The following is a 12,843-nucleotide window of genomic DNA, read 5'->3' as shown; positions in this document are numbered from 1 at the left end:
AAGTTTTGCTCTACTAATCACTTCTCCATATGTTAAATAGCACTGTGACTTCAAATTGCTAAACCAATCTAAAACAATACTATTCACACTATGATATTTGGCTCTTCTGTCACTTAATCTCTATGGAAGAAGTAAGTTTCTGTACGCATATGATGACTTATACTCTTACAGAGAATTAAGACTAAAAGCTGGACGTAAACAGGTATTTACACATTCAGTCATCAATGCAGTATGCATAAACACACTTTCTAAAAAATGCGTATTATTCTATGAATATCTAGGCTTAATCTAGTTATGCTAAAACTACTCCATTTCTTACGGACAGAATTAAGTCTGAGAGCATTATTAAATGGCATCGGAATGTGGCAAAAAGAATTCAAACTGTCAAATACTTATAAATTCTATAAAACATGTATATACCACACATACAGCCAGGAGATGCATTTCTGTTTGATGTCACTTAGGAAATGAATACCATCCTGAGTAGACTTTCCAATTGTCTGTTGAGAACATCAGCTTTGATTGAGAATGGAGTTGCTTCGAAATATTTATAGTAGAATACAAAGAAATCAAATCATTCTTGTCACATCATTATGGAGTGTTTTAAATTCCAATTTAAAAGTTACATCAGGATTAATAGCCGTGACAGTAATACCTGGCATAAACAAAAAAAGCAGCTGGAAAGCTTGCTGTAGTTTGTTCGTAGCACGTAAACAGAAGCACCTGCCTTTTACAGAAAAACAGTGTCCCAGATAGACTTCAACATATACCAGATTTCATAGTAAGTATAGAAAAGAAAAATGTTGCAACTTTTTTTAATATTAACCCATTATCTTATTGAAATGATTTATAATTTTTAATAGCAGCCATTTATTTCAAAGTGAATTATATGTATATGATAATCCAAATAGATAAGTATGCAGAATCTGTCTTCCTGTTTAGTCAGTAGGGACTAGTTAGCTAGGTAAATGCTACATAACCCAGAGTAGTCATGAATGAATTTTAACCTAAATGAGATACTCAGTCTTCTGAAGACATCTTTCTTTTAATATGCTTCTTACTTAGAAACATGTAATCGAGCATATTCGGGGAAAAAAATTACTATTAGCAGAAAGCAAATCTTTCTCAAACCTTTTGAAGTTTAGCATTATGTCAGCTTACCGCAACTTCGCAAATAACCTCAGTAATTTTCAACCCTGCTTTTCTTCAGTTGTAGAAACAGAACAAGGCACAAAGCCATCGTGACAAGAAAATAACCTAAACCATGTTGTTCACACAGAATTATAAGAAAACAAGGAACCAAGACATGTATTTTTCATAGTCTTGGAAGTTATACAAGTAGACAAGAGGAATATATTGAACAGTTGATAAGTACTGTCTGTAAATAGAGCAAGACAGTAGCAATATACTAGGGAACAGAATGACTGCTTAGGAGGTGCATGCAGCCCAGTTAATTTGAGAGCAACTCTCATAGTGATGCCACATGACCAGTAGTAGAACTGTGTTTGTCCCAGGATTATGGGGTAAACCAGTATGACTGAGTCAAGCTGGAAATCAGTTGCACCCCTGGAGTAGTGTGGTATCACCCACACATAGTATTATCTCAGTCTCTCGTGTCTGGTAACTAAGCCCAGAGTTTCCCCTCTGCTCAGCTTCTTGAGGTATATGCTTTGCAATTTACAGTTACATGAACATTTTGATGACTTGCAAGTTGAGGGCACTGGACACCATGATTTCCATGCTGATTTAGAAACAAAGTGTTTAAAAGATGATAGCAAATTTGGGCAGAACTGAAAATTGGGGATCAGTGATGAGGAAAGGTAAAACCAGACAAATCTTGATAGCACTGCAAGTGAATGAGATCAAGCTATTTAAGAGCAGGGAGTAACGGAAATACTTTCATCTTGATGTGTGCAAGTCAGTGTGTTGCATAAGTCTAGCACAAGCTAAGTATGAAACAAAACAAATATGCACATTGCTCACTGAAATCCTTTGGGATAGGTCCCTGCCAGGGAGACATAATACATATTGTAGATAGAAGAACATAATAGTTCTAGCATTCCAAAAACAAGGTGATTTTGTATGTAATTACCTTAAGGTGACAAAGGAATACGACAGTACTAGGATAAAGTAGTCAAACAGACCTTTTTTTCTATAATGAATATAAGTTGCATTTTAATAAGGGATAATATTTTTCCACAAATCAAAACAGACATAGGCTATAATAAGCATTTCACAGCACCTGTACACATTGCAGAAATCAAAAATACCTACCTGAACTATGTGTTCAAAGATGTTTATTTTCTTTTTTTAATGTATTGATTTACCCATTAAAATATTTGACTTTATGATATTACTGATACTGTCAGAAATACTTCTACTGCAAGTATTCTGATACTGTCCTGCACAGACACAAAAAGTAAATCATTAACAGTAACTTTTTTCTGTGATGGACATCAGTGTCGATATTGCATGAAAGACTTCATAAAAGCCAGAACCTGCAGGATTTACCTGAAGATGTGAAATGGAATGTAGGGAAAAGCTGTTGAAAATGTGGGTTCTGGCAGTACAGTGGGATGAATACTGGATTGGCATCCTCACCTGGGAAGTATGGAAACGGGACAGGGCAAAGGGCTGTCCCACAGTTTAAGTCAAATTCTCCCATTAGCTAAATGAAAGCATGAAAGAAAATGTGTTTGTGATACCCCTGTCCGGATAAAACTGTTATTTTCCTCCTTACTACATTACTGATCCATATAAAATGTGAGAGCTTCTGCATGAAGTGGTTACAGATATAGTTATTCTTCAGTAACATAACAGGCCTCCTAAATAACTTAGCTTTTTAAAGAACTGTATATGGTTTTCTATATCTGTAATACTCTAATGGCATGAGGAGATGGAGCAGTATGCTATTGTCACCATCAAAGCAGTACTCTTTCAGTTAAAGCAGTTACAGTTGTATCAAAAACATCATCTTGTACATGCTGGGTGATTTGCATTCAAAAAGGTAAGTGAGGTTTACCACATATATCAAACTACTATGAAATTGAATAGAAAATAAGGTCCCTCAAATCACAACTTGCAATACACAAATAGTGATTTGGGGATATTACCTTGGTCTGTTACCACTGGCAAAATGAACAGCAGGTTTTCTTAATTCAGCAATACTTCTTTAATCAATACATGTGACGTATAATTTTTATTTTCAAAAAGAATTACAAGCACTGCTGATGGAGGTCATGTCAAAACAGACAGATCCAAAGCCAGGTGTTTATCTAGATGCTTACTTTAATCACTTATCACAGGTCTTAGTTGCATGTGATAAATAGAGTCCAGAAATATTCTTACTATTCTTGAAATGGTTCCATTTACTCAGTTAGAAGCAAGGGGTGGCTTGATTTCCTTTCTGAAAAACTCATCAGGATTTCAAGGAAAATTAGGAAAACTCCTTTCAGGATTCCACTGATGACTTCCCTCCACTGAGTACTGATTCTTCATTATTATTCAACATCTTTAGTCACTTTTTTTAATCTGTGCAAGATCTTCCTCTTTATTCCATAGTTACTGAGTTTTTGTAAGAGCCTTTGGCTTCAAAGAGCCTTGGATTTCTCTTTGGATTAGAAATACAAGACTATAACAGCCAAATCACCCTTTCTCATGGACTTCCTGTCCCTTTCAGAGTAGTCCTATAGGTTTGTGGAGCAGGACTTCTTTTTGCCAGTGCCATGCTCACTCTTCCTCCTTCCCGGTAGGTTGTTTTTATCTAGGTGTCCATTATTTATTTTTTCTTATGTTTTCTACTTATTTGGCCAATACAGGTTTGCAAGCATGTAGTCGCCAAGATTTCCCTTGGAATATGTTTAAAAGATAGCATCATATTTACCACACTCCAAGGCAGTTTTAAGTAAGATGTTACATTCTTCAGTAGTAATTTGGCTATTTCACCCAAATTATTCCTTTAAAACTCTTGGGTGAATACCACTCAGTATTGGCCATGTATTTCTTCCTTTTTTATCTCTTTAGTCCCTGACTTCTCCCAAGCAATCATTTCAAGTTTAGATAGATCCTATGAACTGATTTTGGCATTAGAATCTCCACCGCTTTTTCCACAGTGGACATCATTACTAAGAATGGATTTAGCTTCTCTGCAATGCTTTTTTGTATCCTGATTATCCATTCTTCCTGCAGACTCTCTGGCAGCCTTTCTGATCTTTGATGTGTTTAGAGGAGGGTCTGGAGTTTTTTTATTCCTTTTGTTTAGACATTCCTCAAACTTTTAACCTTCATTTATTTGTTTATTACGCCCTTTCTGCAAGACTTTTCTACTTTCTTTATTTGGAAGCAATTTCAGGTTTTTGAAGGATGTCTTCCTGCTTCCAGTAGTTTCTCTTACTCTATTGCTTAGTCTTTTCATGTTCCTTTCATCCTGTCTTAAGCCTTTCCACCTGAAGACATTTAAGTGCCTTAGCTGGCCCTTGCAGCTCTTTGACAATTTCCTCATTTTTATGCAGTGTCCCTTTTTCAAGATAGAGCTCATTTACATACATTACAATTGCTTTTACGGTTGAGGAGGCACTCTAACATATCAAAGTACATCCTGCATTCTACTCAGGACCAAATGAAAGACTGCATGTTTTCTTGTGAACCCTCCAGCCATTTGTTAGTCATTGATAGTGCAATAAAATGTGATTTCTGCATTAGAGCCTGATATGAGATTTGTCTAGTCTAGATGGAGTCAAGTCTCCCATGACTGCTGTATTTCCTGCCTCTAATCTCTGTAAGCAGATGACAATCAGTGTCACCATCCTGTGGTATCAGGAAAATAGATCAAAAAATATACTCTTCCTATCTAAGAACTGGAATTTCAATCTATTCAGATTCTGTTACCCTCTGAGGTAAGTAGTTTTTCATATGTACTGAACTTCAGTATAAGTCCTGTATATTTTATAACACAATTTCAGTCTCCCACTGATCAGACAAATATTCAGCATCCTATTATATGTGTCTTTATTTAGTGCTAAACTAAGTAGATCATCCACACAATTTCTTAAACTTCCAACTTCTATATAGAAGCATAAGTACTGTTTCTTTTGGTTCTTGCCTTTGCATCCTGTATGAAAAGCACTATGCCATTCCTAATTCCTCTGCTTGAGTACTTGAGTGTGCATGTCTTCTTCCACAACTCACCATTTTTTTTTGTTTATTTCAGGCATGAGAAACCTGGTTCTCCTATCACTGAGTTAAAATCCACTTCTTCTGTATAGGTGCTCTTTAATCCACTGTGTCCTTGGCTTCTGATGAATCAAAGTTCTTACTCCTTGAACCTTCTAAGCCAGATACTAAGGTTCTTCATCTCCTTCGGTCTTGCAGATGAGGAACATTTCACTAACATAGGTGTATTGGCTCTCATCTTTCTTCCGAAGTGTCTGAATTTGCCTCCAGATTCTTTCTGTTGCTCTTCTCTGTCAGCAATACCCATGTAAAGTGTGATTGCAGGCTTCTCTCCAGAACTTTCTAGGGTGGATCCAGATTCCTTATGAGATCAGATACTGCTATAATCAACGGATAAATCACTATATAGTATTCTCTGGGGTGAGAGGCTGTCAATTTTGTTGAAATAGCATCTTCTACCCTAAAGTACTTCTTTCTAGCTTGGGTTTCTGATTCCAAAGAGATGTCCTCAGTGCAAGAAGTTAAATGACCATCTTTTAATGAGGAAAGGAACACTGATGTCTCCCATAGGGATTATTTCCCCTTTCTTCAGTTCAGTGTCCTCCTCCCAGAAGATGGGAATGCTATATTGAATTTGATTCTGCTGTGTGATGTTCCTGAAAATCTGTATGACGTTCTACTGTCTTTCTCAGCACAGGGGATTGTTTGCTTTGAGAATAATCTGCTCAAGGATGTTCTTAAACTTACTGTGAGGGAACCTCTCCAGTTCAGCTACTCTGCTCTCAAGAGCTAGAATGTCCTCTGAGGACTACAAGTGGTCTGTATTATACATATATGTATGCTATCTTTTCAGAAGGAGGTGCTAGCAATAAAATTAATAATCCCTGATTTTTTGCTGAGGTTCTTTCTCCATTTCTTCTTTCAGGGTAGAGAAGACAAAGGGTTTTTAAAGTTGATTTTGTGTCTGGATGAGTTTGCATACTGGCATACAGTGAATCATAAGCTACAATCTGGTTATCGTTTAGCTGCAGCACCAAATAAAATGTATACTAATACACTATATTATACATTTTCTAATTGAAATTAGAAATCTAATTACATAGATTGCTTGCACACTTAGCACATTCATTCATACTAATGGATACACGTAGGATGCATTGGTCACATGGTCTATCATTTGCTTACATCAGATGTGGCTTGCAAATAATGTTCTCAGTTAAGCTTTTTTTTTTTTTTACTATCTACAAGTCCAGTTAGGTTTGTTTGAATTGCAAATATTATTATTCAATTTTTCATAATTTACACCATTATTAACATTATTCAGCATTAGTTTGCTTTTATGCCAATACGTTAGAACTATGGACTGAAAAAATGCATCTCTTCAGCTTTGACTATGACATCTGCTATTATTATAACTCATAGCCTGGTAAATCTGCATGCAAGTATTACCATAAGACATAAATGAGTTCTTAGATTGGGGAGCTCATGGGCCAAATGTAGTCCCTAGAAGTGCAAAGGATTTTTTCCCTTGCTATCCCATCTCTCCATGCTTTGTTTTTTTATTCTTTGAAGGTCACAAATGCTACCTATCATTATCCAATGGATATATTTAGTTCTAGCCTGTTCACAGCAGTCAGCAGGGCACTCGGTAGTATTGTAGCATCTCACTCACCCTGGAGAGGAATGATGGGTTGCCTGGCAGCAATTCTCATTCAAGATGATATCAGGCCTACCCAAGCCTCCTTGTCAAGGTCAATTCTAAATAAACAACAAAGGGTAGAGTCAGGCTGCATAAAAATACTTTCCTGCACTGGACGCAAATCACCACTAAATTAGTTTTGCATTAAATCATATAAATGTTAACTTAAACATGTAATTAAAATGTATTGAACAGAACTTTGAGAAGGCAAACAACTGACAAACTATGGCTATTATGATCAGTTCACTTGTTAACGTGATTTATTAGATGTCAAGGAAGACTGTCTTACAACTAGAGAAAGCAGTTAGTGTCAACAGCAGAAAGCCTCTAACAAGGTGAACACATTAAAACACCAATCTGGCTATTGCTTCCCAGCAAAATTTATCTGAAGTAAAATAAAAGCATCTGTAGAGTCTAGATTCCCTTAGAATGATTTAGTGAAGCCTTTTGGTGAGAAGTAGTAAAAAGACAGAGAAATCTGGTATCCAACTCTACTGTGAAATTTTCAATCAAAGGAAAAACAAAAGAAGCTTAGAAAAAGTATATTATTCTTTTCTCATAAAAAGACTCTGAGGAAATAACCATTGAATATTTTCTTTCACTAGCAAAGTAGGCTTCATTAAAATGTGACTTGAGAGTATGTATGAATACAAGCGTATGACTGGATATTGCTTTATACTCCAAAGTTGGAAACAACTTCACTAGATGTTGCTGTTCTTCCCAAATTTCCATCACTGTGTTCACACAGCAAATTCTTCTTTCCATCACTGAACCCTAACTCAAGAGCCAACCAAAGTGCCAGTTGTCCTGGCTGTACCTACAGTATATCTTCTAATCAAGTCTGGAATGTGCCCCAAAAGCCAAACTGAAACTTTTTTCTAAATGCAGTATAGATTTCTGGATGATAACAGTCATAAGCCAAACCAAGATATCAGCTATTATGTAATGAACAATAAAAACAGTTGCTGTTCTTGCTTTGACAGTGAAAAAAACATACAATAATTTCTTTTTTTTATTTCCGTCAAGCTAGCAGTTGCTTACTGTTTAAGTGAGATAAGAGGAAACTCTTACATAAAAAATAAACTACTGATCAAGGCTGGTAGCATAAATTCTTAGCTTTTTACTTTCTATAGCATAACTGTGGTTATATTCTTTTAAGATTCCTTGCCATTATAACCATCAAAACTAAAATGAGTGCATCCTGGGGTGGGGTTTTGGTTTTTTCTTTTGTTTTGTTATCAATAGCCCTTACTCAGAGAAGTTTTGTTTCTGATAGACAAGCATCTACACAAATTCAAAACAGTCAGACCACTATTCCTACTAGTACCATTAGCAATTTCCAGGTTAAGTTTCACCAAAATCATGTTTGCCTGTGAAGAGAAATTTGAGACTCATTTTAGATGTTTTTTCAAATTGCAGCAGACAGCAGCTTGTTGTTCACCTGATGACATTTCATGATTCTGGTATATTGTCCTACATACAGTAAGTTTTCCAAATTCTTCTAAAAAAGCAGAATCATCCTGATTGTACCTGAATATAACATTGTTTATTTAAGCACCTGAAAAGAAATGTGAGTTCATTTATGGTCTTTATAACCTGGGAGTCCGTTGGCTTGATTTATGTCTTAGTTGCTCAAGTTTGGTCATTTAGCCTGAGGTAGAATACAAGACAGGTGATTCAATAGCTTAGTTGCTAATGACTGTATCCCATGATCTATCATCTTAGGCTACTTTCTATTCTTTGACAGCAGAGTATCTTTTACCGATATACAAAAATTATACTAAATCAGTATTCATCTTTTCTCAGTAACTTGGCTGCAACTGACAGAAACTGAAGGTAAGCTTTTGAAGTAAAATAAGAATTTGAATGCTACTCCAGGAATAGAACCTAGAATGCTTTGACAGAGCCTTTTTTAACTGCCATGGTTTAACCCCAGCCAGTAGCTAAGCACCATACAGCCACTCGCTCACTCACCCCCGGTGGGATGGGGGAGAGAATCGGAAGGATAGAAGTGAGAAAACTTATGGGTTGAGATAAAGACAGTTTAATAGGTAAAGCAAAAGCCATGCACCCCAGCAAAGCAAAACAAGGAATTAATTCACTGCTTCCCATCAGCAGGCAGGTGTTCAGCCATCTCCAGGAAGGCAGGACTCCCTCATGCATAATGGTTGCTTGGGAAAACAAACACCATCACTCCGAACGTCCCCCCTTTCCTTCATCCCCCAGCTTTTATTGCTGAGCACGATGTCATATGGTGTGGAATATCCCTTTGGTGAGTTGGGGTCAGCTGTCCCAGCTGTGTCCCCTCCAAACTTACTGTGCACCCCCAGCCTACTTGCTGGTGGGGTGGTGTGAGGAGCAGAAAAGGCCTTGACTCTGTGTAAGCACTGCTCAGCGGCAGTGAAAACTTCCCTGAATTACCAACACTGTTTTCAGCACAAATCCAAAATATAGCCTGATACTAGCTACTATGAAAAAAATCAACTCTATCCCAGCCAAAACCAGCACATTAACATAATATGTGTTCAGAGACTTCATCCTGCAGGTTAGAAAACACTTTCTAAAACTGGTCAGGTTTCGAGGTTCTAAGAACCTCCAATACTGCAGGTAAGTTTTCACCTAGATGCATATATAAACAAACACTAAGGAACTGTAAATCACAACAGAAGTTTCATGATGTCTTAAAGGAGCAAATACAATGCAACATAAGAAAAATAGTGGAATCTAAGTTCTCTGAAGTTACACTTACAATTATAAGACAGAACACAGGATTTTATGTCACACATCATGAAATGTACATAAAAGTATTTCCTTGGCTTATGGAAACCAAGCAAGTTCTATTCATTTGAATTAGAATGCCAAATTATAGCAGAAGGCAGCTGACAAGAAAGGAGGGATTCATTTTCTGTCCTCCCACCCAGAGGAGGCTGGTTTTTCTTCTGCATTTTATTTAAATAAAGGAAAAAGAAAGCTGGAAGCTTACCTTTATCTTGAGCAGCAGCAGGAGGTTTTGGAATACAGACAAAATTGTTGAGAATTATGGAAAATATATTAAAATACATAACATATTTTGAAAGAAAAATAATTTCTCATCATCCTAACAAAGCCAGAAGTATCTGTTCACAATACACTCACATATACATACCCCTTGTTTTCACACATTGAATCAATCTCTCAGGTCATTGTTCTTAAATATGTGAGTGACAACAGTTTATGTTGATACACATAATATTTTTCAACAACTGAAGGTTTTGTGGGGTTTTTCTTTTTGTTTTGCAGTTCTCAAACTATTTGGTGTGGGAAATGCACTAGAGATTTCCTGCCTGAGTTTGCTGCTGACATAGCTGACTCTGTGAATGATTCCCACTTACAATAGAAAGACTAAACCTACGCTGTGAAGGGTGATACATTTAGATATTGCAGTACATGAAGATGTTATCCTTATAAAACCGTTATAAGTGTTCTGAGTTACGTCCAAAATACAATAAAGGCAGTAGATATGCATTGATCCTGCTGATCTGTGACTGTAGAAGAATAAAATCTAATCGATAATTACATTTGTACAGAGAAGGTATTTTCAAGCAGTTAATACAAAATTTTAGTCTTTTTTTTTTCATACCTACTTGGCAGCAGATCAAGGATGATTTAAAGTAATCCAGTCCAAGCAGAACAGACCAGATCCTGTATAGACTGATCCAGAACTGTTGCAACTATGGATGGATATTTAGAAATTGCTCTTAAACTAAGAAAAATTATTTGGAAAAATCATCTTTTAGACATAGAATTATTTGACCTGTAGTACTCCGACTTAAAAGGAAGCTCAGACAAGAATAGCAAATGAAGTCTTCCTTTATTGTGAATATCTCAAAGTAGATTATATATTAAATGACAACAGTAAAACTTTTACTTTCCCTCTTTTCTGAGAATTTCTTCACTCAGGTTATATTTTCCTCCAGAAATACTCCCTCAGTCTATTTACAGAGTTAGTACAACTTAGGGTACAAAAATCCTTATTTGTATGAAACAAACACAGCGAAGGTTAGAGAAATATATATATCCATTAAATATGTGTACTGCCATAAGGAAGGAATACTTTCTCCCCTCTTGTCCACAACACCCTTTCCTATTTATAGCACCTGTAATAACAACAATAAGGCACATCACACGGGACAGTAAGAAAGCACTTTGCTTTTCCTTTCTATTTTGTGTGGTCATATTAATGAAGTTTTGGTCTGGCTTTACAAAAGCAAAATGAGAGTGGGAGATCTGAGCTGCCAAATATTTGATATTAATAAAGTAGGGTGTTATTTTATTAGCCTTGAAGTATTTCTCCGGGGTCATTTCGGATACATATAAGAAGACATGCATAAACATAGTTTCTGCTGTGCTCTAACAGGGCCTAAGTTTGTTTTGTATTCATGTCCAAAAATCTTATTTCTAGGGTGTTCTTTCAGCTCAATTGCTTTTTAAAAATTAGCTCTGCTATCCTGTACAACAAAACCAATTCCTTTTTTTATGGAAATCTCTCTTCTTAGATTAACTAAACAGAAACTATTCCTCTGCTGAAGAAGAGTTCTTAAGGTTAGCAGGAGTCTATTAATTATTGTTCCTTTTCCAATTCAATCTTCTCTGAAAGGTTTTTGAAGAGATAGTGCTTTCTCATTTATGGCCCTTAATTTTATATGAAAATATGTTGTAATTTTGCTTTGGAGCTGATACCTAATGGAAGAAGGGGTTTTCTTCTGGAAAATTGTTTAACAAAGTTTGGAATATTGTGACTATATTATTCATAGAAACTTCATAGATTGTGTGTGTTTACTGTCAAGCCTTCTAACACCATACTAATGTCATAAAAATGCTTTATTTTGCCTGGAGCTCCTGGTTGATTTATAGAACACAGCATGAAATCTAGTTTTTCCTTCATTTCTTCTCAGTTCAATCCTTCTGCATTTTGGGGGGTTTTTTGGGTTTTTTTGGTTTTTTTTTTTAGTATTTATCATCTGCAAGTGTCTGTGCCTCAGTTCTTTCTCAGTTTTCTCACTGTGATGGTTGAGGTTATAAATGTGTATGTCAGGACTTACTTTAAAGTATAATAACATTTTTATCAGTGTTGTGGTCTAACCCCAATAGGCAGCTAGGCCCCACACAGCTGCTCAAAATCCAAAACACAGCACCATACTATAAAAAGAATTAACTACATCCCAACCAGATGCAGTACAAGCTGGGTTTAGTGTTCTTTTAACATTGAAAGAAAGCTATCAGAGAAGTTAGTGCATCTGCTCCAGAGGTACAGTGTTGCACAAAGGATGTTGGGACAGGTTCAAGTGCACAAAGATTTATTAGAACAGTCTGTAGCTGACAGCAAACAGCCGTTCTAATGGTGGAAGTTACTTTGGGGCATAAAAAAAGAAAGAGGGAAAGAGAAAGAGAGAGAGAAGGGAAAGGGAAAACTCTTCCCAGTGGCCAGTCATGAAATGAAGTAACAGGGATCTCCAGACAAACATCCATCCCTGTGTGTCTTCTCTGATGCAGCAGGTGATTCTCCCTGTAATAGTTCTCCTATAGTGACTATACAGTTTCCATCAGGACCTGCGCAAGCTCCCAGCTGGTCGTTCCTGCTTATGAGGCTGCCAGAGCTGACTGGATCGGGGACAGGTACTGCACACTGCTTGTCTGTTAACCTCTCTGGATGCATATTATTGTCCCCACTAATATAACCAACAGCAGGGAGAACAGGGGAAAAGAAGGGTCATTCTTACACTGATGGCAACTGCTTCCCATGAGAAGTCGCAGCAGCAATGCTACTGAGTTTGTGGGAGCAAGGCTATGGGAATAACAGCACCAAAACAACAGCATGAGAAAAATAGGGGGAAAACACTGTCACAGAAGCTATGGAAAATGCTGTCACAGCAGCTTGGGTGAAGAGGTACAGAGCTGGCAGGTTGCAGAGTAGGAAAAGTGAAGGCCCTTAG

Source organism: Gavia stellata, chromosome 3, assembly GCF_030936135.1.
Source record: "Gavia stellata isolate bGavSte3 chromosome 3, bGavSte3.hap2, whole genome shotgun sequence".
NCBI lineage: Eukaryota > Metazoa > Chordata > Aves > Gaviiformes > Gaviidae > Gavia > Gavia stellata.
Note: the sequence above shows the minus strand (reverse complement) of the source record.